Below are 26854 nucleotides of genomic sequence, written 5' to 3' on the forward strand. Positions count from 1 at the left end.
GTGACTTGAATCTCTGCCTCTTTATATGTGCATACGGTATGTACAAAAGGAACTGGGTTTTGATCATGCTACTGCAACTGTCATCTTGACTTTTGGGCATTTCACCTCTCCCATATACGCCACACATAGCATTGATGATTTGATTTAAATTCACTGAAAACTTTGTGTAACCTCACTTTTTTTTTTGCTTCCATTGTGTTGTGTCTGATTCTTGGAAATTGCCTGGATACACCCCTGTAGTTTTCTTGGCAAGGTTTTTCAGAAGTGGTTTGCCATTGTCTCCTTTCTAGGACTGAGAGAAAGTGATGGCTCAAGGTTACCCAACTAGCTTTGTGTTTAATATTAATATTTAATATTTATTAAATTTTTATACCACCCTTCTCCCGAAGGACTCAGGGCGGTGTACAGGGCAATAAATATCAAAATACAAAGTACAAAAGTTAAAAAGAATTAAATAATTATGCCCAATATAATACAATAGTTAAAAACCATGTTAAAACCCAAACCCCAAACCCATCAGACCAGGCCGGCTTGTTCAAATAAATAGGTTTTTAGATCCCGTCAGAAGGAACGAAGGTTGGGGGCCATCCGGAGCTCAACCGGCAAGTGGTTCCACAGGTCCGGCGTGCCCACAGAGAACGCCCTCCCCCTGGGGGCCACCAGTCGACATTCTCTGATCAGAGGCACCCTGAGGAGGCCCTCTCTGTGGGAGCGCACTGGACGGAGGGAAGTTGACGCTGGCCGCAGGTGCTGCCGTAGGTAATCCGGACCCGTGCCATGAAGGGCTTTATAGGTCATCACCAGCACCTTGAATCTCACAGTCTCCCAGTTTCTAGCCTGATGCTTTAACCACTACCCCAAACTGGCTCTTAACTTCTAGCTACTTGATATTGCTGGAAAAAGGAAAGTTGGTACTAAAAAAAACATTGGTATTGATTTAAAAAGTGGAGATGGCTGGAATCTTCCATTCTTCACTGTATTCATACATACATATTGGAGTAAAAACCTATTATTTCAGAGCCCCTAAATATTCTCCAAATTAAGGTCCCAGAGAATAAGTACATTATTCAGGAAGTGAAGTGTTTGGCTAGAAAGCTGGTGTCTCTGAAGTTCGATCCTGCTCATCCTGGTAGAGAAAAGAAAGGAAATATTCTAGATCTAAGAAAATCAATCTTCTGATCAGGGAATGAGAGAGACTGCTCACCAAGTCTCTTCAGTATCCCTAATAGACTGTGGGAGACATTCTGAAGACTTGATGTTTTGGAAGCTGTATCTCCAACACATAATATGGGCACTGTAAAAAATGATTTGCTCTCACCTGGCATTTTTATACAGTCCAAACTAGGTCTCTAAAAGCAGTATTTAAATAATTCTGATTTTGACTGAGTGCAAATTTTGCCTGCAGACAGAAGCACTTGATTTTTGAAAGCATAGAGGACATTCCACTGAATAAATGCCTCAGGGTCATATTAAACTTTGACAATCCGTAGCCTATGAACTGGAATTAAGTAGCCCGATTCTATTCAAAAGCTTTGTGTGATTTCAACTCCAGTGGCTTACTAATGAGCAAGCAGAGTAAGATGGTTCAGATTTACATTATCTGGCAAAGCCACACAGAGTTTCAGAAATATGGGAGTAACTTTAACTCTGCCTCAAAGATGGATTCATAACCAAACTCTATTTTTCTGAATAAGTCTACCCCAATGCCAATAAGGAATGGAATACAATCAGAAAGACCCAGGTTCAAGTGTACAATCCACCATGGAAATTCACTTTAGACCATTCACTTGCTTTTCCCCCAACCTGCCTCAAAGGGTTGTTGTGTGAATAAAATAAAGGGAGTCTGGGGTTCTGATATGAGTTGAATCAAATGAATAATGAAATAGAACAAGCTTATGGAAGACTTGCTGAGTCATACTTATTCCCTAGTTGCATTGCAGCTTAGAAGAGAGGGAAAGAGGGCTATAATATGACAGATATAAATTAAGCTTTTATCTCTGTTAAACAGCTTGGTGCATGTTTGTCTCACAATCAAATTATGCTTGTGGTTCGGCCTGAGGAGTAAAAACAAGGAGAGGGAGAGAGAACACCCTTCCACCATTTCAGGAACTACATGCTAATTGGAACATATCTTTTCCCAGCACTGCAGAAATAAAATTAAATGTGTGTCACTCAAATGTTGATGCTACTGCTGTTACTCATATTATTATTTATTATTATTATTTTGAAAGGCTTGAAAATGAGAAACAACATCAAAGGGATTGTTTTTGCAAGATGGATGCACTGGCTACTGAAAGGACTTTGAACAAGCCAAAAAGCCATTCACATTTATTTTAATAATGCTTACTAAATCTTTCTAAAAAGGGAACAAATTTAAGGGCTTAGACTCATTCAGGAGAATTTACCCTTTTTATCTCCATTTCATGGCTTCTCCTCTATCCGTGCTCAGATTTTTTTCTGAAGAAAAGAAAGCGATCCTGAAGATTTGCCCATCTTTTTTTATAGTCTTGAAATTTCCATAAAGCACACTGACTCCATTATATCCCAGTGCTCCATTGCTTTCTATTTTTTGTCAGTACTCTTCATTTGAATTCACTCTTAGGTGTAATATCAGTTGTCTGAACGCAAATTTGATTGTTTCGTTTACAACTTATGAAGAGTCATTCCCTTTGTCCTCTTTGTTTAATAGGACACATTTCCTAATAAGCCTGATTAAGATTGCTGTATCCCAATACTAGAACAATATACATCTAGTATTGCAGTATCTATCTGTCTGTCTGACTCTGTCTATCTATCTATCTATCTATCTATCTATCTATCTATCTATCTATCTATCTATCTATCTATCCATCTATCTATCCATCTATCCATCCATCTACCCATCCATCTTTTTGATGAATGATTTATTTATAAAATTTATAAATCAAGGTTGACTCAGCCTTCCATCCTTCCGAGGTAGGTAAAATGAGGACCCAGATTTTTGGGGGCAATTAAGCTGACTTTGTAATAATGCCGCTTGGGGTGTGTGTGAAAGCCCTAATAAGCAGGCATATACATAGAATGAAGGCTACTGCTAAGCTTGTAAGCCGCCCTGAGTCTTCGGAGAAGGGCGGGATATAAATGGAATTAAAATAATAATAAAAAATATGGCTATCCATTTTAATGATTCTCGGCTGCTCACAATCTAAAACAAAAGACAGCATAAAAATTACAATGAAATATAATAAATATAGAATGCAAAATACAAATGACCCCTGACACATAATCAACCAATCAATTGATCAATACATTTACCAGTATCAGGCTCTATTAACAAAGACCCTAATTATTTTGGAAAAAGTTAGGGTTTTTTTATAGCCTATTGGAAAGCCCAGCAGGACTGTGTCCATCCAGATCTTTGGGTGGGGAGGAAGACCTCAAGTCAAGTTTGTGAAGTATGGGCCATTTTGAACATTTCTTTGAGTTAATTCAAGTATCCTGAAGACAACAGTTTGGACACGATAAAACTTTCATATTTACTTCTCAATAAAAATGCTATAACTCATTCTACATGAGATGTACTCTGAAAAATGCTTGGTAATATCAGCCACTCTAGAATACTGAGGTCAATCTATGGATTGGGATCAATAAACAGGGAACAGGTTCAGGGTGATATCCTTGTTAAAAGCTTTCTACTAACTATGACCTGTTTTCATATACAATTCAAAGTGCTACTTATAAATGATAAAGCCTTATACTTTTGGGGAGCAGGTAGATTGAAATCTGCATTCTTCCTTAGATGTGTATTGGGCTTCAAGACTTCAAAAGAAGTTCTTGCCGACCTACTACTATCGGAGAGATACTTGATTGGAAAGGGAGTCCAATAGGATATTCAAATAGGATATTCTCAATGGGTGCTTTCCAGCTTTTGAAGTCCCTACTGTAAAGAGTAAAATTACTTTATCTATGTAGTCTTTCTGTTGTGTGTTGAATTCATTTTACATTGTTTGTTAGTGTCAGTGAACTCAAAATATCACTGATTTGCAAAAAGGCAGGATGTTGGTTAAATAATGAAATAGGTGAATACATAAATTAGATTGACTAATTACAGAGAGACACTGGCAGAAACATAATGAAATTACCATGTTGCCCTGGAATTACCAGGAACTGTTTTAATGTGTTAATGGAGAGTGCACTGGATGAATGTATACATGTAGCAGGTAAAGAACACAAGTGGTATGTCAACAGATATATATATGGCAATTATGGCTGCCATGGTACATATGACATAATCAGTGTCTAAAAACCTGTGATCAAATCTTGCAAGATTTCTAGCAGAAATATCAACATCTTGCAGAAATACGGTAATTTTGTAAAATTTCAGACATATGTAGTATACCAAAATTTCTATGATAGTAATCAGCACCTCAAAACACTATTGATTTCCAGTGAATTCTGTTGAGTTGTGTTATGTGATATGAGTGGTCTAAAGTTAAATAGTGAATATTGTTTCTCTCTGCAAGAATGAGGTTCCATCTGTCAGTTGGTACTTAGCACAGTTCCTGAGCCCCCAAAATCTGTTAAATCCTACCATATACTATTCACTGGTTCAAGCAAATGTGGATATGAAATGCTGTACATTTAAAGAATAAAACAACATTGACTTCCGGTTTGCCATCGTGGCCACCGCAGCCACTGGAAGGCGAGCTCTGTCTTCCGTGTTCAGTTTCGTTCTGCTGGGGGACCTGGAAAGGGTCAAAAGATGCCCTGTAGGAGCGATGAGCAAGGAGAGAACCCCCACTTGATTGCAGGAGGGTGGCAGACCTTTCACTTGATCCAGGGTAGCCCTCCAAACCAATGGAGGAAACACCACCCATAGCAATATGGCTCATCACTAGGCTGCAGACAGCCAAAGTCAAACTTACCACCAGGCACTTCTAAAGCAATGCGGATGAAACTGGGTGACATCTGATCTTCTCTCTAAGATCCTAAGTATTTTTCTTCCTGTAAAAGCTGCCCTAAGTATCTTTCCCACTGTGAGGAGAGAGGGAAGGGAATTTCTATCCCACCCTCTAAGAATAGCAGCGACTGACTACCCAGAGGAATTAAAGCACTAAAAAATAACTTTAATCTAATTGGATTTATATGTTTCTGAAACTTGGGGACCAAACGTTTTCTTATTTTCACTGAACACCTTTGTTTTTATCTATAAAAAAATAAAATTGGAAAAAGGACTATAAAAATTTCGGACTTAAAAAACCTTAAGCGGCATCGGTGACATCTTGTGGCAAAGCTTGGTATTACAACTTGTTATTGCCTAAAGGAGACTTGGCTTGAAGCCCAGACTAATAGATCTATTTGATTATTTAAAAGCATTAATATGGAAGGCTAGTTGGCAAAGAAAGCAAGCCAGAATAAGGCTGAAGAAGAGTGGGGTTTTTATTTATCAGAGGGGATTTCATATTACTATTCAGAGGGTCAAAGGAAGAAATTGAGATAAGAGAAATTTTGGTCATTAAATTTAAAACATTTGGAAATTAGTTGAAAATTTATTTTATTGGAATAAAATAGGAATGCTAATTGTGTAATACTTAAAAATTAGACCCAAAAGCAAAACATATTATAAATATGTTTGATTTATTGATTAACTCAGATAATATATATAATGGGCTTTGATTTATTAAAGAGGATACTATATTATTGATTAGATGATTTAAGATGGGGGAAAATAGATAATTTTTAGGAAATAGAACAGGATTATACTCAAATAGATGTGTATTTTGAATATTAGATTCTGTTATGAATTGAGATAAAGGAAACTTTGGTTACCTAAAACCTGGAAATCATAAATATCAAATGTTAAATTTGAATATTAATGGGAAACTAAAAAATGGGGGGAAAACCAATAACAGAGCATTGATTGAATGTAAAGATTGAATGTAAAAGTAATTAAGATATGTATAAGCTAAATTATTGATAAATGTAATAATGATGTTTTTATTTAGTTGATATAATAAGAACTGTGTTAGCTTAAATATGAGATAGTAGATATTAAGGGGAAAAGAGAGGAAATATTTGAGGTTGTAGTTTGAGATTTGTGCTAAAAACTTTGTATGTTACTGAACTATTGCTTTTTAAATACCTAAATGTAAAATCAGAAAATTAATAAAAATATTATTAAAAAAATAAAGAATAAAACAGCACTAAAATGAAATAGGTTTATCTTTAAAAGTGAATATATGAACTAAAAAATGAATTCTTTCATTAATATCTATATGGGACAACCATTACAATGAATAACATGGTTCTTTCATGAGTAGGAAGTAAGACGACCAGTCTTTGACGTGAGAAGCTTACAAATGTAAAGTAGAATGCAATTTACAACAGAATAAGACCACTTTTATCAATACAATCCACAAATCAACCCAGAGAGCTTACTTGCCTTTAAAACAGCTTATTCCCATTAGTTTAATATAATGCAGTTAGGCTATTCTGAGTGCAAATGCTTTTGTGACTTGCAGTGCATAACCTTACAGCATTTGGCTGGCTTAATGGAATTTCTTCATGAATTTCTTTTAGCATCATCCTTTTTCTAATGAGTGCTCTGCCAAATCTGATGTGAATAATTTGTAAGCCTGTGGCACCACTACTAATTCCCATCATTGCTTTCAAGAAATATACTATACATTGTTTTCACCTTTCTAATAGAGATGAGTTTCTACCCATAGATTTATTTTAACTTCCAGCTCCCTTGTTCTCTGTATTTAGATCAACAAGATGCATAAAGTACTTAAATATATATCTTTTCATGCTCATTGCCATATTCTAATCTAAAAGATTTAGGTCTGTTTCCAGAGTAGCATGTTCAATTCTAAACTATCTGGATTGTGCAGCAACTTTTTGCCAGGTGTTTTCCAGATCTGCATATCCAGTGCCAAGTCTTAAAATAATAGTGCTTTCTGCACCCTGATTTATATGAGAAATTTGTGCTTTGGATGGCCCTTTTCTTGGAAGTAATGACCAAGGAAAGGTTTAGACCAGGGGTGTCAAACTGGCAGCCTGCAGGCTGGATGTCTCATGTGCAGGCCATGCCCACCCTAGCTCTGCAAAGGGAAAAAAGTCATAATATGTCACAAAACATCATGTGACGTGATCGAGTTTGATACCTGTGGTTGAGACTAAGGTGTACAACAGACGTGTAAAACTTGCGACGTCACATGATGTTGTGTGATGTAATGGGACTGTTTTGCCATTGCCAGCAATGGGGTGGGCACGGCTTCCACGTGATGCATCTGGCCCACAGGCCAGCAGTTTGACACCCCTGGTCTAGAACGTAAAGATCTAGTGTTACCAGAACTGAGGGCCTGACTTGAAATTTCAGATTTAGGGAAATGATCAGGAGATCAGTCAAAGATACAATTTTGTTGTTGCTGTTGTTGATGATGATGTGGGCAACATTGGCTAATCACTGCTAATCACCATCATTGAGTTTGTTTCATCATGCTTTAATCCCATGCATTGTGTTGGTCCCTGGTTTTTTTTCCTCCTGCTTTTTTGTTATGTAGAGGCAATTCTACATTAACTGGAGATGGGATTTCCATTTAAATTTGGTACCTAGCTGAGGAATAGGCCATTTAAGTTCCCCACTCTGTTGTTGAATTGCATACTTTGATTGGGCTCAATAGAGGCTGTTGAGTTTCTGAAAACTAAGACTACTGTGGGGATCATACATGAAGAAGGAAGGAAGAAATGTTCACCTGGAAGTCTCCAAGACTATCTTCAAAACAGGCATAGAAGGTTAAATAGCAAAACCAGAGACCGCAGTTTTGGACAACAGTGCTAAATCATCAGACACACTGTTGGCAAATAAAAAGCTATTAGCCTAGCCCAAACTGTAATGAGATCATGATTAATAAACGTCTTTCAAAGGTCTAGATCAAAGTCAAGGCTTTCTAGTGATAAATGTAAACAAGTCCCATTTTGCCAAAAGCTCCATGTCACAGCTACAGGGCTGCCCTGATTGATCTGTTCATTACTTTAATAAATAATTTATCACCTCCGTCCAAGAGGACAATTCATTATGGAGATAGGATGAACAGGTAATTCTCTAATTCTACAACTTTACGTACTTGAAGCTGCCAAGCTTTTTTCTTCTTCTTTATGATTTTCTTTTTTAAAAAGCCTCTGCCCTTCTGCTTTCCCACATTATCAGATGCACTGAGGCGACAGCACCAGGATTACCTTATAGAAAATTATATTTTCCTGAAGTAGTTAGCTGTAGGGCAGAGGCAGAAGGCTGCATTTAAAATGCTATCCTGAGGTCCGTGAATCAGCCAAAAAGGAAAAAAAAAGTTTAATAAATGAAACTGTGCTGCCTTTGATCCCTTTTCTGCCTCAATAAATAAGGCTAGAGTACAGCACTATCTTTCCTATTTTCAGGCGGAAAAACTTTGTGGATTCCCCTGGCTTTGTTCTGTCTCCCACTAAGTGTCACTTGCTAAAGGCAAAACAACCACCAATCATTCTCTTAATGTGATGGGGCAGGGATAGGCTACTATAGAGGGATGCTCAGAATGTCTTCTTATCAAACGATACAACAGAGCACAGGTGTGGAACAAAAAAAAGGGTCATTAAATCAATGTGCTACTCAGAAAACAACAGCAGGATTTAGCTAGCTTTGACTAAATCCTTAAAATCAATGGAGTGGTAAGTTAGCAAATAGCCATTTGCACCTCTTTCTAGATAAAAATCAACAGATGTTGAGACTGGTCTCCGAGTGTGGGAAGAATATGAGACTATTCCAATATAATTGCCTGTGGCAATGCAAACTGTCACGGGATGATTGTTTTCACAAAATTATCCTAATATTTTAAGTACATCCATAGTTTTGGTACTGCTGTCCAATCAGTGCCATGCCTCCGCTCCTATATTACTCCTTGTGTTAAGGTGTTGGTTTCAGCGGAAATGCAAGAGAAATAAGAAACGTCCATTGCTGAGCACAAGGGACTGAAACTCCAAGGGGGCTGCAGTAAGACAATTTCCCGTTGGGAGAAGTTCTTCTTTTGTTCCCAGTCCTGGTTCTTTGTCAACGATTCCCAGCTGAGACATTTCATTGCAGCAGCTTTTCACTTGCCTGCTTAAAGTGAACAGCACCAACTCATAGCATCCAGGGGTTTTTTTTTGTTTTCATTTTGCTTTGCATAACAGCCTCCTAATGTTGAGTAAAGGTGGTGGTAAAGGTATTTTACAGAGCACTTTATTTCCACTATTGGATATATGAATACCTTCTCTGTTGCTTTCTGCAACTGTTTCTTCCTCAGCAGAGTTTCAAACAGCCCTGAGTTCACTTCCTTTAAATAACCCTTGAAGATCTGATTTTCCCCTCCTAGGCTGTCTGCATGTGTGTGGGGGGGAGGGGGGGGAAAGATGGCTATGTCTGTCCAAATGGGATCATATGGCTGAGACTCAGCAATCTCCCCTTGTTATAGTTGTCTTTTATTTATTTATTTTAAAACTCACTTAGTGTTGGGTTGCACTTTTCATTTCTACACCAACAGAATTGTCATGAGCTGGGTGACCTTATAAAAATGAGTAACTAGATAAATACTGAGCTTTCAAAATATGAAATGTACTTAATATTAACTGTTTCTATGGTTTACTTACTTTTTAATTAATCCTATATCTGGAACAAAGAAATGAAAATAATTGATAGAGGTTTACATTAAATTGCTTATTGGCCAGGACTTACAGTATCTGTCCCAAGAAGTAGGATATAACAGACAGGTGAGAAACTAGCCTTGTTGATTACTGTTGCCATTTAAGGAAGGCATTTATTCATCCGTTTATGTCAGGGTCTTCAAACTTGGCCCTTTTATGACTTGTGGACTTCAACTCCCAGAATTCCTCAGCCAGTGTGCCTGGCTGAGGAATTCTGGGAGTTGAAGTCCACATCATAAAACGGTCATGTTTGAAGATCCCCTGGTTTATGTGGTCATCTATTCCATTAAATAGATATGAATGAGAATTCCCATGTTGTTTGAAACAAGTTCATCTGTTTATCTACTTGAAAGGGGGAAAAATGCTTTTGTATCATTGCAACAGCAAGATTTGTAGGCAGTTATTACCAGATAGTAATTTAAAACTCTTTAAATTGTTAATTTATTTTAAATCAACATTTGTCTCTCCAATCTTAACAGATTTTTTTTTACTGGCGTTCAGAATTGATACATGTGGGGAAAAGTGAAAACGTACAATTAAGGCAGCCCTCTCTTAACGTGGTATTTCTGGTATCTCAGAAATTCTGAGTCCAACATCTGTGGAAGAGGTAGAGTCAGACAAAGGAGAAAATATGCTTAGTTTCTGTGAGGATACTTAATAGGGAATGCTCCTAAGATTTTCCATCAGTATTCCTCAGTTTTGCCTGACAAATTTTAATTTTCTTCATTTCTTGGTTACTTCAGGAGGGAAAAAATAAAAGGGGTATCTGTGGGCTATCAAAATTCAATGATCATACAATAAAGGATAGAAGAAGAATAACAATTGCCTAGTTATATATAGGAAGTAAAGATGGTAGAGAGAATGTTCACATTGAATACCACTTTTATTAAATATAGAAGTGTTGCGATCTATAACCTTATCTATAATGGGTTTATAGTCATTATGGACCCTGTGCGACATACATACCTGACATCATAAATCAGTTTGAAACAATAGCAATAATTAAAATCATAAAATATAAAGCAATAACATAAAATAAGATATCTATTATACATCAGGGAACCACCATATTAAGTGAAAAGTTCCTAACTTCCCCCCCCCCAAGAATGAAATATACCTTTTCTTCTTCCTTCTTTGATCCTTGCAGATTTGTTCTTGGGTGACAAAATGCTTAGGAATAGAATGAAATATGAAGTTGAGGCAGCTAGAGAAATTGCATCCATATTACATGACTGAAGAAGCAAGATCATTATGAACAAAATGAACATAAGGCTCTGTTTGCACTTTCTAAAAAGGATACTGGACCTCTCCAACAAAGATAAATGTGACTTTATTGAAGAGAAGTTGGCTTGTTGTCATAATAGACAGTGCCTGGAGAAGAGATGCTATTAGATCATTTGCAGGCTATTTCGTAAGTGAGGCAGATAGCTATAACAGCTGGTGGAGGTTATAGAAAGAGATGGGAGAGAGGAGCAGAAGAGGGAAGCTTTCTTCAAGATATTAGAATTGCAACAACAACATTAATGGGTTTTAGTATACCCACAGATTTACTATCCCCTTTAGTATACCTATAGATGGTATTGTTGTATAGTTATTTTCTATCTCTTTATATTGCTTTTTGATTGTTTTTATACCTATGTTTTAGTATTGCTTTATTTTCTAAAATATTATTTTTAACTGCAGTAAGCTTCCCAGAGACATATTTTTTGAGAAGGGTGACTGCATAAATTGAAATAATAAATGCATAAATAAATAAATGGCAGCAAGAGGTCTATGAAGTAATGTTGGCTGAGCCAAGATGGAAAAGAATTTTGTCTCCTGTGCAGAAAACAGATATTTGTGACATTCATATCAGCATTCTTAAGTAATTTTATCAAACAGGTGTGCAACCTTTACTCAGCAATAAATATGAAATATAAGAAAACAGTTAGGAGGAAAGAAAGTAAGAGGGGAAGTCTAAAAACATGAAATATAAATAAAATAAAATACTCTTGTACTAGCGGTTTCCTATCCATGAAATCCACATTGTCTACATTGTTACAGAAAATCTTCAGTAGGGGTGTTTATGTATTGGGTGTTCCTGCATACTGATGGGGGTGGGGGTGGGGTGGGATGGGGGTTAATTGACTGTGTTTTATTCCAGTTTCTGAGGACAAAGGAATATAGCAGTATTCCAGTATTTGAAAGGCTGCCACAAGGAAGATTTGGGTGAGACCTTACCTTTCTTACTTCCCTAATTACTTTCCTGTGGGATTCTTCTGAAAATCTTCTCCCCTTCTCTTGAAAGATCAGTGACTGCCTACTTGGGGAACTAAAACCTTAAAGCCTCAAAAGAAATCAAATGACTAAGCTAAATAATTAAACAACCCTATTTGTACCTCTGGAATTTTTGGGCTACTAAAACGTTCTTATCTCTGTGGGGACCTTCTACCCTATTTGTTACCAAAAAGATGGATTAATTGGATAAAAGCCTCATATTAGTCTGGAAAAATCTTGTGGCAAAACCTGGTATAGCAAGTAAACCTTTTTTTATTGTGCGATCTGGCTGTAACAGATGTGTCCTTGTCATTATCTTTAAAGATAAGAATTGGGAACACCTGGCACTGAAAACAACCTTTAAGAATAGTGGAGGTGGACATTGACTGACTCTTATCAAAATAGCCTCCACTAAAGACCTATCTGTAAACATCAAAGAAATGGAGGAATATATTCCACCACTTGACTATAAACTTATACTTAATACAATTTTGGCAGTGACTGAAGAAATGAAAGCCAGACTTAAAGACAAATCTGACAGCATAAACTCACCAAATGAGACTCTGACTTCAATCGATGAACTGACAACCCAAAAACTAACAGAAGAGGAGGAAATCAACAACAAAATAGTGGACTCTAAAGAACAACAAGTACAATTTACTGAGAGCCTTAATGCCTAAACTTCGATTTCAACTATAAAATCTACAATTTAACAAACAGAAGCTGAAGAATGCAATACTAAGATGGAGGATGCCAAAGGCCTTCAAATACAGTACATTAAGAATCTAACCAACCAAACAAAAACTATATCACCGGACATGACTTCTTACCTAAGCCAGATGGGACTGAAAGAACAAGAAGACCAGACTGAATTAATGACAACTATATTATGCCAAACATGGAGACCTGATTTATTAGAACGACCATTTAATGACTATAAAGGGGTCACTCTCTTTGAAAAATTGACAACTGGATGGTCTCCCTGGATTCAAACAATGTGTGTAGGAAGAAAGGGAGACATATTTGAGAAGTTAAAGGCAATGATATGGAAGCCTGCCTGGCACAAAAAGAAACTTAGAGTTAGATTTAAAAAATGGAGTTTTTTTAATGTTGGGATTTGTAATAATAAAGCTTAAAATCTCTTTTAATGGGCTAAGGGGAACTGTTAAAAGATATAAAGTGATTTTATATTTAGGACCTAGATTTTTAAGGGAATGAAAATTAGCTTAACTTTGAATTATATTATAGAACTTGGAATAACACAACAAAAGATACCTTGTTAGTCATTGATAATCATAAAAATGACAAATAGAATATGTTTTTGAAATATAACAAGAATGCACTTAAATGAGGAATCTATGTATTTCAGATATGATAATTACTATATAATGAAATAGGGGAAATGTGGGTTACCTGAAAACTAAGTTTCTTAGATACTATAGGCTAATTTGGAGCACTGTATTGAAATTAGATAAAACTTAAAAACAAGACGTGGATAAGTACATGTGAAAATGTATTGATAATTGTTCTAATTGACTCTGTCACAACCAGAAATGTATTAATTTGATTTTGATATTGTGATTAAGGGAATTGGAGAAGGAATTTTTGTTGATGTATCCTGACCTATGTACAAAAAGATTTTGTTATTGGACTTTTGATTATCCAATCACCACATTGCTTCATAAATATTTTGGATGTAAAATTAGAAAATTAATAAAAACTTGTTTTAAAAAAAGACACTTCTCCAAAATTATGAAGTTCTGGCCTTGTAGAGAGATTAGATCATTATAATGAGATTCTAATGCAAACAGTGAAAGTTTCTAATGTTCCCTCTTGCAGAATATTAGCTCAGGCACATGCCAAGCGTTTGAGAATGTAAATGTTCAAGTATTCTAGTTCCAAGAAATTAGTCACTGGGGGGACTCATTCAAACAACCTCATGAGCCTGAAACGCTGATACTGCCACCAATTAGGTTTCCTCCCCCTAGGTGCTCTGTAAATTTAAGGAATTACATTAAGAATTCCGAAGTGTTTGTCAATGTTGTGAAATGCAATATTGGATTGCAATATACAAAGGCTTCTAAGGATTGAACATTGGTAAAAAAAAAAAAAGGAATATTTGGGAGCTCCCAAATCTCTTATTTATTTAATATGGCACTTTGTGCCAGGCCCACTAACCTTGTCGAGTTGCTTTGCAGCAGCTCAGCACTCTTCTGACGTCCAATATCTGGAAGAAATTTTGGGTGTTCTTTTATTTTTGGATTTTTCAGTATAAAACTATCCTGAATGGAGGGACAACTAAAACTTCAAGAATATAAAGCAAGCATAAACTGTTGTGGTGTTATCAGGCTCCAAGTACATATATATACATGCATGCATGCATGCATGCATACATACATGCTTGCATACATACATATGTGTATGTGTCTTTGAGACAAGTTCAATTCCTGATAACTTTCTGGTCTAGCCCCAGAAATTTTCATGGCAAGATTTCCAAAGTGGTTTGCCCTTGCCTCTTTCCTAGGGCTGAGAGAGTGTGGCTAGCTAACTGGCTTTGTATCTAAAGCAGGTCCTGTTTCAAAATCACACTGGCTAAATAGATTCAAAGCAACTGATATTGATTTTGGTGTCCTCTGGTAAAACACTGAATAAAATTGCAGATTGTGTTTTATTTATTTAAAATATTTGCATAGCTGCTCATCTTAAAACCCATTTTAATTCTGGTTTTATATGTATGAAACAAGTTATATCAATAGAGACAGCAAAGAAAAGCAGATCCTTTGCATCTGGTTGCTTCTGCTTAAATCTGCTCCCTTAGCAAACTTCTCAGATTCTGGCATATTACTATGAGAAGAAAATGAGCGTGTCCTTTTAATATGAACTTCTGTCACTGAAAAGTATGTATACCTTTCCGAATCACAGTCAAGATCTTCAGAAATATAATCTCTTATCAGCTCCTCTGATGGAGGTGAGAAGTCAAAATACTACTTTTGAAAGGGCAATAGAGTGACCATGTCTAATACTGAATTTTACTATCATCTTTAAAAGAAATGGTAAAAGTTACATGATTAGGCAAAACCAATATGTTATTCTCTCTGGTCTAAAAATACTTGTACCTATTGGATTTTTTATATATTAAGGGGTAATTTTTTAATAAAGGTAATAAACATTTGCATTTTTGTTTTATAAACAGGATGAAAGGAATTTTAATTCAAAATAAATGTGCGAAAAAAGGATATAGATGACTATCATTTTTCGTTGTGTGTCTAGTTATAATTTAAAAACAATCCAAGGGAAAATAGTGACTTTGTAAGAGAGCTTTCTCATCTTTCTTTTCCTCAGCAGCTCAATCTCTTCTTCCACTCACCTGCAGTTCAGCCATTCAAAGCATCATTCATACAAAGTTAACTTTAAAAGTTTGAAGGGTGGGATGAAATTTGTCCTTTGGCAACAATGAAAATAGCAACTATGGTGTACAGATGCAGTATGTTAGGCACATGTTATTGGTCCACTGAGAGCCAGTTCAGTGACATGTTAATATATGATTCCAAGGATAATGGGTAGAAAGTATTTTCCACAAAGGTTAAAGAATTGCCATTGCTCATGATTTCTTGAATCATTTCAGAACAAAGCCAGCCCAGGATATTTACAGGGAACATGTTGCATAAACACTATTCAATATTTCCATCTCTCTTGGGTTTTCAAATCTGAATGAAAATGTGATTCTGCCTTATATTATATTAAGCACAAATTACTATTGTAGTGTTCATCTGGAATAGTATAAACTGTCAATATATGAAGAAGGAAGAGCCATGAACCCCTCCCCCCACACTTGCAGGACATAGGGCCATTGATCTATTATACATTTATTCAACATGTGTGCAATTTATACTGTAAATCCAAGGTTTTGCCCTCCCCCCATTTAAAGACTTATAAGTTATTTCTGGATTTAGTTTCACCTTTCTGTCAGAATCCATTTATATCACATTTCATAAATGTATGGTTAGAATATTGTGCTTATTCTGGGGATTCTGCCATCTCTCCGGGGGGGGGGGGAGGATGGTTATTCATATTGCAGCAGGCTGTTTTCAAAGACCAGGGAAGCTTTTGATCTGGGGGGAACAGGGGGAGAGAGAGATCTGGGTTGCATCTCCATTTGCAACGGAAAGGAAGAAGCAATAACAATAAACACAAGATTTTCCCTTTCCCACGGAAGGGCCTGACACCTAAGTAAATGATGTGAGCCTGACCAAATGGATTGAGGGGAGGGGGCTGAAACAGGAATGCTTTATATCGGATTGAAATGTAAATCAATGTCAGATCCCGTCTTGTATTGTCACAACCAATCTCATCCTAGTAAACTTTTCCTTTTGGACAAACCTGGCTCCAAGAGTTCTTATTTCCTAAGATGTGGATTGGGGTGGGTCCTGACACTTTCACTGAAAGACATTTTCCACTTTTTAAAATGTCTCATGACTTTTTATACTTAAAAGAATTTTGTTTTGTATTTTAAATAGGTCATTGGTATACACTGGTGGCTTGGTTTCAAAATTTCTTAATTTGGGAAATTTGTGCTCCATAGCATTATGTGTGAACTGGACCAATTTGTATTTGGTCAGAATCATATTTTTTTCAGTATTGACCAAAGGCTACGACCTCAGGTTTTTTTTCTTGAGAGGTCCTCATCCTTCCATCCTTCCGAGGTAGGTAAAATGAGGACCCAGATTGTTGGGCAATTAAGCTGACTTTGTAATAATGCTGCTTGGGGTGTGTGTGAAAGCCCTAATAAGCAGGCATATACATAGAATGAAGGCTACTGCTAAGCTTGTAAGCCACCCTGAGTCTTCGGAGAAGGGTGGGATATAAATGGAATTAAAATAAAAAAATAAATAAAAAAAATTTCCATGTTAGAGCTATGTTGGGTCTGTTGCTGGAAATAACAGCATGTGTTGAATTTGAGTGATCTAGATTTTGATTATTCCTTACATTTTGATAAATGTAAGGAAACAGCTTGAGGTTTAAATAATTTGATGATTTAAATCTGACAGTTCTCATTCAATTTTATAAAATAGAATTCACTTTAGAATTTATTTTAAGAAAAAAAGTGAAAATTTTGATGAAATGTTCATGCCTTGCATGTGACATTCTTAGTTTCTTTAGCTTGAAGATATTTTTTTTTTTATTTTAATCCCATTTATATCCCGCGCTTCTCCGAAGACTCAGGGCGGCTTACAAGCTTAGCAGTAGCCTTCATTCTATGTATATGCCTGCTTATTAGGGCTTTTGGGCCCCCCCAAGCGACATTATTACAAAGTCAGCTTATTGCCCCCAACAATCTGGGTCCTCATTTTACCTACCTCGGAAGGATTGAAGGCTGAGTCAACCTTGAGCCTGGTGGGACACGAACCTGCACTAATTGCAGGCAGCTGGTGTTACTTAAGGAGGCATTAGCCCACTGCTCCACCAAGGCTTCCCAAGGATTGTGTTCTGTAGTTGGTTCTTTGCAGGCATTGAGTGAGGCAGAAGGTTCAAAATAGCAACAGGTCAGAATATAACAGAAGCAACATAGGAGCTGCTGCACAGCTACAGTATTTATATAGTTGATCAATAGGCGGTGACCAATAGGTTTAAAGCAGAGGTTTCCCACCCAAAGATCTACTTAGCCACCTGGAGACAACCAGTCTGGGCTGACTAGCAACCATTACAAGCATACATGTGAACTAAGCACTTAGCAATTGAACTTTAGCAATTAGCAAGCAGTGCAGCATAAGCAAACACAGCATATACAAAGGCCAATACATTACAGATTTTATATCAGTATTTTATCTCATGTTGAAGAATCATCTTTGCAATCACCTACAATTGCAACCTAGCTAACTAACTCTTATCTTTCCTAATTTCCTCATCAAAATCCCAACGTTTTTTATACTACTGTCATTATTAAGAAGGAATCCTGTCTTTTAATAAATTTTAGAGAACAGTTCTTTCTATCAGAGACATTTTATCCCCAAACGTGGTGAGAAGAGTTAGTGTTAATGGGTGAGAACTAACTTACCCTAAATGAATTCATGCCTATAGGGCCAGATGAGTTCCATCCTAGGTTCTGATAAAACTAGCAAAACTAATAAAATAATCTCTGTGAATTTGTGGAAAACTGGAAAGATCCCAGAAGTCTGGATAAAAAAAAAAATCTATCTCTAGGAAAAAGGGGGACTTGGGAAGCTACAATCTTGCTACTTTAATATCTATCTGCTCAAAATACTTTGAGCTACTCCTGCAGTGTGCATTGGGTTTAACTTTAGGGCCCCTGCGTCATTTCTAATTCTACAATTTTATGAAATAGGATTACAAATTTCAAAGGATATTTTTTTTTGTCCAACTGCACTTCAAATAAAGCCAACTGGAGCTACTAATTTCCCCATACAAATTCTACAAGTTCCCATATCTAAGTAAATTAGTATAATTAACTGTTAGCATTGTGACACAGGTGAATAAGAGCAGTTACTTTGAAATTCGGAAGAATTTGCCAATCTAAGGAATATATTAAGTACATCTTATTCTGAAAGGAAAAAATTGGCATGTCGATGTATGCAGGCCACATACTAGGAATTAAAGATTTTACTGTTACACAGGGAACAAGGTTTAGCAAAAGCCATAGCATACATAATCCCTTGTACTATAACTGTTAAGTGGAATCAACAACCACAACCAACAACTGTTCTTTCTTTCCTCAGACATTAAGTTCTGAACAGATTTATTTATTTATTTATTTAGTTATATTTATATACCGCCCTATTCCCTGAGGACTTAGGGCGGTTTACAGGGAATTAAAAATCCAAAATACAAAAATTAAGAACAAATTAAAAAGTATTAAATTAACCCTGTAGTCAGTTAAAAAAACCCAAATTAAAAATTCTTCCTCAGTCTGGGCCCGAGAGCTGAAAAAGCCAGGTCTTCAGGCCCCGGCGGAATGATCGGAGGTCGGGGGCAGTCCTCAGCTCCACCGGCAGCTGGTTCCAGAGGGCAGGCGCTCCCACTGAGAAGGCCCTATCCCTGGGTGTCACCCGCCGGCAATCTCTCACCGGCGGAACCCTGAGCAGACCCTCCCTGTGGGAGCGCACTGGGCGAAGGGCGTTTGATGCCGGCAGCAAGTGTTCCCTCAAATATCCCGGACCCAGGCCATGTAGGGCTTTATAGGTGATAACCAGCACCTTGAATTTCACCCGGAGGGCAACCGGAAGCCAATGCAGCTCGCGGAGTAGAGGTGTTACATGGGAGTATCGGGAAACCCCCATTACAACTCGTGCGGCCGCATTCTGCACCAGTTGAAGCCTCCGAGTGGTCTTCAAGGGCAGCCCCATGTAGAGAGCGTTACAGTAGTCCAAACGGGAGGTCACAAGCGCATGAGTGACTGTGCGTAGGGCGTCCCGGTCCAGATAGGGACGCAACTGGCGCACCAGGCGAACCTGTGCAAAAGCCCCCCTGGTCACGGCTCCTATGTGATCTTCAAAATTGAGCCATGAATCCAGGAGGACGCCCAAGTTGCGAGCCCTATCAACGGGGGGTAACACCTCACCCCCCATCATTAGAGGTGGAATAACATGGTTAACCCGGGACGCCGATACGCACAGCCACTCGGTCTTGGCGGGATTGAGACGAAGCCTGTTTCTCCCCATCCAGACCTGAACCGCCTCCAGGCACCGGGACATCACGGATAGGGCATCACTGGGTTGGTTCGGGGTGGAAAGAAAAAGTTGGGTATCATCAGCATACTGGTGATACCCCACCCCAAAACCACGAATGATCTCGCCCAGCGGCTTCATGTAGATGTTGAACAGGAGAGGTGAGAGAACCGACCCCTGAGGAACTCCACAAATGAGAGACCTCGGGGCGGATCTCTGCCCTCCTGTCAACACCGACTGCGAGCGGCCCCGGAGGTAGGAGGAGAACCACCGTAAAACAGTGCCTCCCACTCCCAACCCCCTGAGATGCCGCAGCAGGATACCATTGTCGATGGTATCAAAAGCCGCTGAGAGATCTAATAGGACCAGGACAGAGGAGCAACCCCTGTCCCTAGCCCTCCAGAGATCATTCACCAGCGCGACCAATGCCGTCTCCGTGCTGTATCCGGGCCTGAAGCCCGATTGGTACGGGTCCAGATAATCAGTCTCCTCCAGGAACAGAGGGAGCTGATGCGCCACCACACTCTCAACAACCTTCGCCAGAAAGCGAAGGTTGGAGACTGGACGATAGTTGTTTAAAACAGCCGGGTCCAAAGCAGGCTTCTTGAGAAGGGGCCTCACCACCGCCTCCTTCAAGGCGGCAGGGAAGACACCCTCCTTCAAAGAAGCAGCTATTACTGCATGGAACCAGCCTCGTGTTCCCTCCCGAGCCGCATAAGCTAGCCAGGAGGGGCACGGATCCAACAAACAGGTGGTGGTGCTCAGTCTCCCCATGATCCTGTCCACATCATCAGGGGAAACAGGGTCGAACTCAGTCCAGATAACATGCTCAAGACCGCCTGATTCCTCCACGTCGGACTCTGCCCAGTCAGAGTCCAAGCCGGTCCGGATCAGAGCGATTTTGTCCGCCAGATGGTGACTAAACTCCTCGGCTCGTCCCTGCAAGGGATCCTCTCTCACCTCCTGGTTAAGGAGGGAGCGAGTCACCCTAAACAGGGCGGCCGGGCGATTATCTGCGGACGCGACAAGGGCGGCAAAGTAGTTAGACTTCGCCGTCCTTATCGCCGCAAGATAAGAACTTATAAAGGTTCTTAACTGCAATCGGTCGGATTCGGACCGGCTGGATCTCCAACCGCTCTCTAGACCTCGTCTCCGACGCTTCATCTCCCGGAGCTCCACAGAGAACCATGGGGCCCAACGGGATCTGCGCCGAGTCAGAGGTCGCATGGGTACAACGCAGTCGAGTGCCCTGGTGGCAGCCGTTTCCCAGGCCTCCACCAGAGCATCGACTGGGCTGTGGGTAAGGGTGATAGGTATCGGCCCAAGCGCCCTCTGGAACCGGTCCGGGTCCATTAGGCGCCTGGGGCGGAACCACCTGGTCGGTTCCGCCGCCCAGCGGTGGGGGATGGCATGACAGAAAACCAGCCTCAGGAGGTGATGATCTGACCATGACAGAGGGGTGATGGACGGAGAACCCCCTCCCAGATCATCCAACCACTGTCCAGACAGGAACACCAGGTCGAGAGTATGATCCCCCTCGTGAGTAGGGCCCTCAATAACCTGGGTCAGGCCCATGGCTGTCATGGAAGCCATGAACTCCCGAGCTGACTCCGACGACCCCCCCAGTGATGGCAGGTTGAAGTCACCCAGGACTATAAGCCTGGGGAACTCCACCGCCAACCCTGAGAGGGTGTCAAGCAGCTCAGGCAGGGCTGTTGCCACACAGCTGGGCGCCAGGTATGTGAGCAACAAGCCCAACTGAACCCGAGGACCACATCTCAAGAGAAGGGATTCACTCCCGGCCATCTGGACAATGGTGGCCTCCCGGGGGCACAAAGTCTCCCGAATAACCACTGCCACCCCACCACCCCTGCCCTGAGCCCGTGGCTGGTGCAGCACCCGGAAACCCGGCGGTCATAACTCGGTGAGAGGCACCCCTCCCTCCGAGCCCAGCCAAGTTTCCGTGATGCACGCTAGATCCGCACGTTCCTCCTCGATCAGATCACGGATGAGGGGAGCTTTGTTAACTACGGATCTAGCGTTAAAGTAGACCAACCTGAGCTCAGGGGCCTGATCACCCTCATCCCCGGGTAAGAGGGTGCTAACCGGAGGGTCGGAGCGCGCCACCGCTCGGAGATAGCGGGGGCGCGATCCCAGATGTTGATATGGCCCTCCGCGCAAACACCTGCTGCCATACCCTATCGCCGTGGGAATTCGATGCCCCACCCCCACACTCCCAGCGCCAGCCGCCACCTCTCCCGACCCCGTCCCGTCGGGACCTCTAACAGGTCCAGACTGAGTGCCGGTTACAAATTTCCTCCCTACCCCCCCATCCCTCCCCCTCCCTAACCTCTTAAAATAACCGGCTAAAAATCTTATCAGGGGCCTCTTAGCATGTCTTAACTCGAGGCCCCTATCTAAGCCCAACCACCTCTCGGAGTCACAAAGCTTGGACCCCTCATTAAGGGGAGTATGGAAACAGGCGACAGGTTGCGCCCATGAGGCAGAAACCGCCCTAAGGGCATACAAATCCACTTCGGAATAACGATAGACCATATTGCGCCCGAATAGTCTCTTGGGGCCGATGTTACAGATATATCTAAAGGATCGCTCGTTGATGGAACATAGATGGAGAAAGAAGAAGTCCAGTGGGCATATCTCTCAATCTGCGAGGCCATCTCAGCTCTCACCTGAGATGGAAAACCAAAGGACAACCTCAGCACACTACTAACAAGTAAACAAAAGGTGCAATCTAAATCTCATTGTTTTAATGAAGGAATGATTTTTGTGTAATTGCCTATCTTCTTGAAGTATTATGCAAAAATTCTGAAAGCTACCAGCCAAATAGTCGAGACTACTACAGGAGTCAGAAAATTGCAGTTTTGGTACACAGTGCATTATGTAATTCCATGACCAGAGAATCCTTCCATTCTCTTGATAAGCAACATCATTCTCAAGCTATTCTCACACACCCAAAGATACAAAGGTTAAAAGCCTCTTGGCCAACTTGTAAAGCAAATTCAATAACTCTCCTTCCCCTATTTTGAACAAGCACTAGTTGGACCTCATTCTGGGCAGTGTTCATTTCAGGATGATTCTAATTGCATGAAAAAAAATGTCCAAATTCACTCATTTAAAGATCCAATGAGCCTGTATTGAAGTTGATCAGTCTAAACAGTGTTTAGTAGAGGTGGATGCCACCTATGTAGGTGGCAATTTAGACAGCATTAGAGAAGAAGGATGTAAGCACACTTTCTCTATAGTGATGCCGTGAATCAGATCAAGGCCACCTGGAAAATCTCTTTCAAAAAGAGGAATCAGTGGTTTCTTCACTTTGGCAAAGCAAAGTCAGTTGTTTCCAGTGGCCTGAATCTCTATATCAAAGTGAAGCTTGGTTGAGTTGCCTAGATATACAAGCTTTTGTACTATATTGTAAGTCAGGAGAAATCTACTGTAGCTAAGCTGGGCAATTAAACTAAATGTAGCTAGAAAGCCATAACTTGCTTGATGGAAACAATATCAATGGAAATTGATAACTTAAAGTTTCCTGTTCTAAAATGAGCTATCTTCTTTAACTGTGAATCTTTATTTCACAACTCTTAAAGGACTATTTTAAAATCTGTGGTGCTTCAGGTATATTTTTCATCCTCCTTTGCATTATGGCTTTTCATTGCCATTCTGCAGCCAAGATGGGGATGATCAAGCTGCTCTTATTTGTTATAAACATAGTCTGGTTATGAAGATATACAATTTCTGAATTTTTCACCTTTAGTCACACAACCGAACATAAAACTAAGCATTTTTCGGCATTCAGTTTCCATTTCCTAGCCAGGTTTTTCGAGCATAATTTATAACTAGAATACTGCATTTAATTACTGTGCTCTTCTGCTGCCCATTTTGAGATAACAGCAGCCACTTGACATTCTAATCTTCAGATATGATTTTTTTACTCTCTACTTAATATTATGTATCATGTATTTTTACTTGCACGCTATAAAGTTAGTTTAATATATATGTGCCTTGTTCGATTTCTATACTGTGCAGATGTCCTAATTTAGAGTTAAGAAATGGCTTAGAGTTACTGAGAGCAATTTTCTATCATAGTTTTCCAGAGTAGTAAAGTATTTGATCTTCCATCATCTTCAACCACCACCCAGAGGTATCTATGTTAGATAGTCAACCTCTCATAACATATCCTTTTCTTTGTCTTTGGTAGTTTTCCTCATATTTATCTTCCTCTGTTACATCTCCTTCACACTGCTCCTCAAATAACAAGCATTTACCAATGTAAACATTGTTCAACATAAGCAGGTTTGCCAGTCTGAAGCCTTCAGCAATCATACCTCTCCAGCCCCATCTTAGTCGGCAAAATTTATCTCCTTTCTCCCAGTTCTTCCCGGAGTTCCTGTGTTGAGATATGGTGCCACTTCATGGCAGCAATGATTCTTTCTCTCTTTTATGGAAAACATTCCTATAAGAAACTAAGTTGTGTTCTATTTAACTCATCAGATCAACTAATTGTCACAAAGCATTTGAATTTCTATATTTATTATTTATTATTTATTTATTTATTTATTCGGTTTATATACCACCCTACTCCCAAAGGACTCAGGGCGGTTTACAAGCCAAAATTTAAAAACAATACAATATAAAATTAAAATTAAATTAAATTAAGTCTAGCTGCAAAAAAAATAAAATCACAATTTAAAAACATTAAATCCCTCAGTCCAGACCAGATAGCTCAAAGAGCCAGGTTTTTAGGTCCCGACGAAATGAACGAAGGTCGGGGGCAGTCCGGAGTTCTGTTGGCAGTTGATTCCATAGGGCAGGCGTACCCACAGAGAACGCCCTCCCCCTTTGGATTGCCCGTCAGCAATCCTTGACCAGATATATGGATAACATGATTTTTTTTTCCTCTGGAAGTCATGATTGAAGGCAAGTTAAATTGATCTTTAACTTGTCGAAAAAGGGATTTTACTAAATTTGATACTTAAATCTGGTATGTTCCTACAGTACAACGTGCCTAGCTTTAAAAAAAACACTACCTTCAAATAGTTCTACCAATTGTATTGGGCTCATTTCCAATCATACTTGGAGAACATTATGGAAACTATTGTTCAGTGTAACTGAAGATTGGAGAGACGTCATTTCATTACAGTAAATTATTCAAGCCCATTCCAGCAACCATTGTCTCTCAAAATCTTAAATCTGAATGCCATCTCTCTCTCTCACACACACACTCTCTCTCTCTCTCTCTGTCTCATGCATGCATTTCTCTCTCTCTCTGTATGTATGTCTTGTGCATGCATGCACTTTCTCCAGTGGTGGGATTCAAATATGTGAACAATTGGTTCTCTGTGTGGATGCTGCTTCCAGAAGTCCATTCTGGGCCTGGGCAACAAAACATTAGCTACTGGTTCTGCCAAAGTGGTGTGAACCGGCTGAATCCCATCTCTCTCTCTCTCTCCCTCTCCCTCTCCCTCTCTCTCTCTCTCTCTCTCTCTCTCTCTCTCTCTCTCTCTTATTTTCGTTGTTCATTTGATGGGTGAAATATAATGCAAATGGATTTGTTCCCTAAAGAAAAAAAATGGGATAGTTAAATTTATCTTGAACTGCCAGCATCATAGGCTAGGAAATGAATATTTGAAAATTAGTTGATGCTTTCCTTTGCTCTAAAAAGCACCCTACTTTGGCCCATGGATACAGTCCAGTGAAGTAAAAAAAGCAGAAAGTCAAGGTTTGTAATTGCCTTAAATGTATATACTGTATGATTATATCTTTATTCAATGCTATACTTACAAGATGCACTAAATAATTATGAATATTCTATGAGCATTGGCATTATTGAGCTGTTCTCTCCTGTTCTACACATCCACACAGATATTTCTCCTAATACATACTTACTTCCTTTTGGAGGTGCACTAAACTTACTCTCTAAAATCTTTACAGCAAAGTAGACTGCTGTGACATAATCTGGTAATTGCCTTGGCAACTTCTAGATTTCAGCCTGGATGATGGTTTAATGAGTTAAATTACATTAGGCAACAGTAGAAATGGAAGCAAAAACTGTGCATAAATGATATAAATATCTATAAGAAAAAGATCACTGTATTATTGTTAGGATTTCTCATTATTATAGATTATTAGACAGCGATATGTTAAATAGGTCACATCTGAAATTTGCGATTTGATAGCTCTCTGAGGTGTACAGGGATAAAGTTCTAAGTTGCCCAATAAAAATTAATTGTAAAGTACAGGTTACATAACTGGAATATGCTATGGTTGGGCTGAAAAGAACTATTCCTTTCATATCTCCCTCTAATGAAGGCGACACAGACTGCCTTCCCTTTCATCATGACTTTAATGCTAAAACAGTTGCCTTTATTATCAGGTTTTCCATTCTATCAACATAAACAGATCAGACTTGGCAGATTGGATTTGCACTGTGCTGATTCTTCTGTAAAAGGTCTACAAACTGCTCTGTGATTAAGGCTCCTTAAAGAACTCAGTCTTTGTCAGTTCCCATCTGAACTGATCAATGTTGCCAGGCCTAATGTGTGGAACAGAAGGCAGTTAGTTAACCTGCCATGAAAGTTGAAACTTTCAACACAGTCACAAGCTATCAAATTCTCCATCCAAACAAACTGTTCTCCACTGAACTAAAATGTAATAATAAAGTGGCATTTTGTCACTCTTGTTTCCCTAATTGGGCTAATTTACCTTGAGTATGGGTTGGGTCAAGCATGCTGGTAGGCTGCTTTTGCCTTGTTGATTGTCACGTTGTAAGCCCTGAGCTGTACAATGTTCCTGTCATGAATCAGTTCTGATAAGAGCTGTATTTTTTATGTATCATTCTGGCACCCTGGTTTAATATTTCTTGTTCTGTCTCCCTCTGAATAATCAGAATGAATGAAACAGCACACAAAAAAGCTCTGGTGGAGGAAAAAAAAGATAACATGTTGCTCCCCAAAAAGAACAATTACAAATGTAGTCTTGTAGGAAGAATATATTTGAGAGTTGGTTAAATTTTCCCATCTGAAGTGGACAGGAACTAATAAGCTGGCATATGTCAAAGGTCTCTAAAGCATAACATGGAATTAAGGCTCATTTTCATGGCTAAGATTAAATGGTATCCACTAATACTTCAGCTTTGAGAAAAACATGTTAATATCAACTGTATTAGCCCTATTAGTGATACCTATTTTGCGGTGAAATGGGGA

The sequence above is a fragment of the Vipera ursinii genome, assembly GCF_947247035.1.
Source record: "Vipera ursinii genome assembly, chromosome: 3".
In the NCBI taxonomy this organism is placed as follows: Eukaryota; Metazoa; Chordata; class Lepidosauria; order Squamata; family Viperidae; genus Vipera; species Vipera ursinii.